We start from the raw sequence: 6,311 nt of genomic DNA on the forward strand, positions 1-6,311 counted from the left end.
ACTGATCTACCAAGGTGCGGAGCCGGACTTCTAAATCACTGAGCCTCGCCTCCATGTCTATAAATAAACTACACTTATTACATGTACCATTACCGCTAAAGGAGGCAGAGGAGTAACTAAACATCTGACACACCGAGCAGGAGAAAGTAGGAGAGAGAGAGGGAGAAGGAGAAGCCATCGCTAGCTGCTAAGCTAAAGTCGCTAACGGCTAAGCTAAATTACTGTAGCGTCAGCTACCAAAACTTTAGAACAACTATGAGATTGAACAGCAGTCACTAAAAGATGGAAAGAACTGTGAGTGCTTAGGCAAAATTACTGTAAAGAATAAGTGTTTAGCGAACAGTTGGCCGCTGTAATCAAACAAATGCAACTGTTATTTAGCGAGAGCAGCACAACACGGTACCAACACACAAGCACCGGAAACGGAAATGAGTCGACACGCTTACCGCAATACGTCGAGGCAATCCCAAATTAGAGGTGATATGGTTAGTTTTGCAAAAAATACTTTATAATGAGCTCACAGGACCAAATTTATGATAGTCTACATTAAATCCCTTTCACTTAATCTGCATCGACAACCTGATTAAGCATACTTGTCGGACGTGTGGTCCGTTCGTGATAAAAGATCAATTAAAAGGGTGTAACTAAAAATATGTATTCAAAAACTAAGAAACATAGCCTATGTTGAAAGGGCACGCCCACAACGCCACCTAGGGATAGCTACCCTGAGCCGTAGGACTCACAGACACTTGTGATGGCAAATTCGAGTCTTTTGACAGACTCGTTCATTCAAATCTCATTCAATAAAATGAACTAATCTTTTTTTGAGTCATTTCATTCATTTGAACTAGGCTGGTTATTGTGGCGCTGCAGCCCCCTAGTAAAACAGCGGCGTTCTCAAACACAGAAGGTTGCCTGGCTTGCTTTATTTGACAAAGTATAATGCACAAATTCACCTCTTGATTACTGTATCATCATTATATAAACCCCCCTGGGCCCAAAACCAAATTCAAATCATGTAAAAACCACAGAAATATGTTGTCTATATGCAATCCACTACTCCGGCTAAATCCTTCCATTTTCACAATCTTTCCCCAGTATACAACCAGACCAGTCATATAAAGGCTTATCTCTGAAGTGATCACTCATACAGTAGCCTAACGTCCTTATCCATGAGTAAAATATTAATTTACTAATTTTAAATTTACCTAATTTACAGATTTGCAGTAAATATATTGAAGTAATAAGCTTGATACACTATATGAATAAACACACTCTTATTAAAATTCAACCAATTTAATAATAATCTGGATCAAGCCACCAAGTTCTTAAAGAACTCCAGCACAGAGAGAGGAACAAAGAAATAAACACATATAAATGCAGCAGTTTGGCAGGTCTGGACGCAGAATGGGCCACATCAGGTCCGGATTCTGCAGACAGAGAAACAAACATGAGCACATCGTTCTCAAACACTGCAGGTTGTTCACCAGTCACGAGCTGTGAAACAACAGCACGGCTCTGTTGATAAATAAAAAGTTTTTGTTGCGTTCTCTGGTGGACCTGGATCAGCTGTTAGCTGTTTACAGGGCTAACGCTAAAGTTGCTACGTGGCTGTGTTTTAATGTTTTAATGACCGGGTCTGTTTGTTTCGGAGAGGAGACAACCTCGGAGGTAATTCGGCTCCAGGTGGAACCCTGTCAGGGCTCTGAAGTGGAGCAGACCCAGAACAACTCTCATCAGCTGTTAGCTGTAAACACTAGCAGGACTGAAGTTACGGTGCGGGTGTGTTAAAACTATATCTTAGCACAACATCACTGCGCTGTGATAATGTTATGCTTTATAAAATGTCACATAATTAACAAAATAGGTATTTAATGTCAGTCCAGTGACTGTTACCTGACAGCCGACCTGCCTCTCATTCTCCGGTGCTGGCAGTCACTCAGCCTCCAGAATGAACGAAAGACTGAGGAAGACCTTTGTGAACGGTGAACGAGTCGTTCATTCCTGCTCCACAGTAGGAGCTGTCACGTGACAAATGAACAACTCAAACCCAGAGACCCACAGTTGAGAGTCGTGAACTAATCAATTCTGTTTCCTGTGCTGACGGAGCCCATGCAGCTGCTGTGTCACGAGTGAACGTAAGAGTCCAAGATCCTTTTCACATGCGTGAAAATGAACGAATTGCTCACTGAGACAACCCGTTCCTCCCTAGTCACATACACGATTAGGTCTTATGAACAAAACGTTCTTTGAACGACACAACACTAACAGACACACAGGTTCTTTAAAATCGGGGTTGGAGCAGAGAAGAAACAAACCACACAAGCTAAAATAATGTTTTTTACTTATTTATTACAATTTAAAAAATGTTTTTAAGTTTAAAACAGCCTGACTAAAATCCATGTGATGCCACAGATTAAAACAAAAGCTAAATAAGAGAGAAATGTTCCATAATTTGACAGTTCCTCTGGCGATTCCTGACTTAGTGTTGCTCTCACCTACTAAAGAAGGTTTGCAGCAGCACCTTAACCTCCTGTAGAGATTCTGTCAGTCCTGGGCCCTGACAGTAAACACAGCAAAGACTAAGATAATGATATTTCAGAAACAATACAGAAATCAGGTTACACACAATTTCTATTTAGACACCACTAAATTACAACACACAAAAAACTACATTTACCTTGGCCTCAACATTACATACACAGGAAACCTCAACATGGCTGTGAAAGATCTGAGGGACAAAGCAAGGAGAGCTTTCTATGCAATAAAAAGAAACATTAAAATATATATTCCAATTGAAATCTGGCTTAACATTTTCCAATTTGTACTAGAACCAATAAGTAATTCTGGGGGCCAAAACTTAATAATGAATTTGACAAATGAGACAAAACAATCATAGAATCTTTACATACTGAGTTCTGTAAGAGCATCCTGCAGGTGCAGAGAAAAACAGCAAATAACCTGTGCAGAGCAGAGCTCGGCCAATACCCCCTATGCTCCCAGTCTGACAGGGGACAGGTAGAGACAGAGCTGCACTTTCTAACCTCATGCCCCAAATATAAAACACTCAGACAAAAACACTTTGCAAACATTTCCCAAATATACCCCGAATTCGAATACATATCAGACACACAGAAACTCCCCTATTTACTGGGAGAAATGCCTAAATGTGAAATAATTGCTCCAAAATATGTCTCCTCATGCCATGAAGTGAGGACAACCAGTGGAAACTCAGACTGATAAATAATTGTACAGATTTTCAAATTATTATTTTGATCATTTGATATTTTAGTAATTGTTTTGTTTTTAAATTTAATAATAGTAGTAAATAAAGGCCAGCAAAGCGCTGGATTAATTAATTCATTCATTAATCAAAAATTTATATATAAAAATGTAATTATATATATTCTTTTATTAATAATAATAAATAAATAATTATTAAAAATAAAAGATTGGGGGGGTCATAGCAAGGTTGAACAACAAAGAGGTGGGGGGTGTAAAAATGGGTATTGTATTAGGGCGTGTCCGGCATTATCCTCTTTTAGCGGTGGTGGGGGTCGATCACCAAAAGGTGAAGACGGGCGTGAAAAGGGGGTTTTTGTATATGGGCTGTCCAGTGTTATCCTCTAAATGCGGATGTTTGGGAGTGGCTTTAGCAACCGGTTGTATATATAGAGGGCTAGTTTTTTGACTTACATCGGACCGAGAGCGTGGAACAGAGTGACTGAACGATTTTTTGGGTGAATCCGTATCGGACAGAGCTATTTTCGTGCAAAATAACAGCACCATCTTTGCAACATCACAATCACGGATGTCACATCAATTAGGAGTAATGACTCCAAAACGACGTATAATTATAGATCCTGTTGCAATGAGTATGGCTCCTAGAAAGAAGACTCCCCCAACGACATTGGCTGATTTTCTGGACCAAAACGCTTGGGTGCCTCAGTTTGAATGGGTGGTGGAAGATTTTAGAATGTCGGGATTCTTGTTTGATCACGGAAATTTTTCTTTGTGAAAGTGCACTGCACATTAGTTTTTCAGCCAAAGACTGGAATTACTTCAGAAACACTTGAAGATATGAGTGCTTCAAAAGGAGTCTATACCACACAATGGTGCGGGTCTGTGCCTGGAGAGCTCTACCGTGTACAGACAGACCTTGAAGTCTACTATCCAGAATCCTACATCTTTTTTAGATCATGCAAGGACGATCATTCAAAATGCCAGGATGGGAACCCCAGAGTAACAAAAATGCTACCCCATCATGTCTAAAGAGTGGGAGACATGGTTCAGCACCGGCTTTGTGGTCCAATGGGGAGAATGGGATAGAACCCTTGAAATCTTCTCACACAATGATAAATTATTCAGATGGTATAAACCTTATGTTAGCTATGTAGGGATCAAAAGAAAACTTTTTGGTCCTGAGGACAAGCAAGATGAAAAACAAACTACACCGCAGACAACCTCAAAGACCTCCACGACGGGGCTGACTGTGACATTGTTCTAATTAAAATGTTTTTAACAGGTACGAGGACATGTGCAGCAGGTGAGGATCTATCGAGCAGCCCTAAATATTTTCCATTACTCCAGGATGATGATAACTCATGGGTGGATGACTATGGCAAAGAACTGGGGAAAATAAATTTAACATTTCTCATTCCTGAAGAAAAAGCAGAAGAGGATAAGAGCAGGGTCAAGCCGCTTAAGGGTGCCTGTTTGGACACTCTGGACTATTGCGACAAGAGCATATCTCCTAACACTAATGCTAGCAGTATTATACAGGTAACCATAGCTTATTATTTATACGATATACTGCAAGAAAAAGCTATTCAAACGTGTGTATTGTTCATATACAGACAAAAAACAACTTCACACATGCATTGACACGCTGCCCTTCTTTTATATCAAAGGACATAAGAGAGAAATTACGCAGAAGCTTTTTAACAAAAATTTAGCTGATGCTCAAAGGTACATCCTACGCAGTCTTGGGTTGGTGCCAACGTGTGAAAGCAGTATTCGAGTAGTTTACAGATTTGGCTGAGGAACCCTTTTCTCATTGCTTCGATTAAACGGGTAGTTAGAGTGGAGGACAGTGTGAGCACAATAGTTAAGGAATCTCTGGACATCTGGAAGGGGAAACAACACTAAAAAAATGGGAAATGTGTCTAGTCTACTAAACCAATATGTGACACAGATAGGACACTATGTTGTTCTAGATTTGACAAACAGACAGAATGTGTTAGACGAATGACCTCTGGATGGCGTACCATGATTTAAATGACAGTGGATAAATATGCAGATGTGAAATCTACTCTACTCGATATAGCAAATGTTTTTCCTGTGAACGATAATGAGTTTCATGGGTCATGTGTTTTGTTTTTGTACTTTTAGCATTGATTTGTGTGTTTTAATGCTAACCAGAAAACAACATGTCGATGTTGCTGATGTGATGTGTTGCTTAACTGAATCTTTGGTTTATAAAAACATAGGTGCTTGTACTGATTTTCTGAAAAGTGTATACTTTTAATCATTGCTGACGGATATGTTGCGTATGTCGTTGGAAATAAAATACTTGAACACAGATGTTGAAGCGTCAGTCTTTGTAACAAAGATCATGGAGGAGGTGATGAGAAATATATACTATGCAACAGAAAACACAGGGGCTTACAGAGGCATGCAAAAACTTAAAAAGGGCATATTTGACACTACTGGAGTTCGGTACGCAGATTTAGATGTAGAAACTGGCTCATGAAGCAAGATGCCTATACTCTACACAAGACTGCTCAAGTGCATTTTAAGAGAAACAAGGTTTTAGTGAATACAATAGATTGGCAATTCCAGCTAGATCTAGTTGACATGTCTGCTTATTCTACTGAAAGTGATGGGGTACGCTATAAACGTGTATAGATTTCTTTTCAAAATACGCATGGGTGCGTTGTTTAAAAAATAAGAGTGGTAAATGCGTCACAGCGTCATTTAAAGATATCTTAGCTGAAGGTAGAATACCGCATAAAATTCAAACAGACGAGGAAAAAGAGTTCTTAAACAAAGATTTCGATGCGTTAATGAAAATTAATAGTATCATACACTTTACTACATCAAATGAGACTAAGGCATCTGCAGTAGAGCGCTTTAACAGGACTCTAAAATCTAAAATGTGGCGTTATTTAACAGCCAATAATTCTAAACGATACCTAGATATATTGCAGGATTTAGTCACAACAAAACATTTAAAATGAAAAGATTTTATCTAGAAAGAAAAGACAAGGCCGGGACATAGTGTTAGTCAAATGGTTCAGCTGGCCAGATAA

This window comes from Micropterus dolomieu, linkage group LG07 (assembly GCF_021292245.1).
Source record: "Micropterus dolomieu isolate WLL.071019.BEF.003 ecotype Adirondacks linkage group LG07, ASM2129224v1, whole genome shotgun sequence".
Lineage (NCBI taxonomy): Eukaryota > Metazoa > Chordata > Actinopteri > Centrarchiformes > Centrarchidae > Micropterus > Micropterus dolomieu.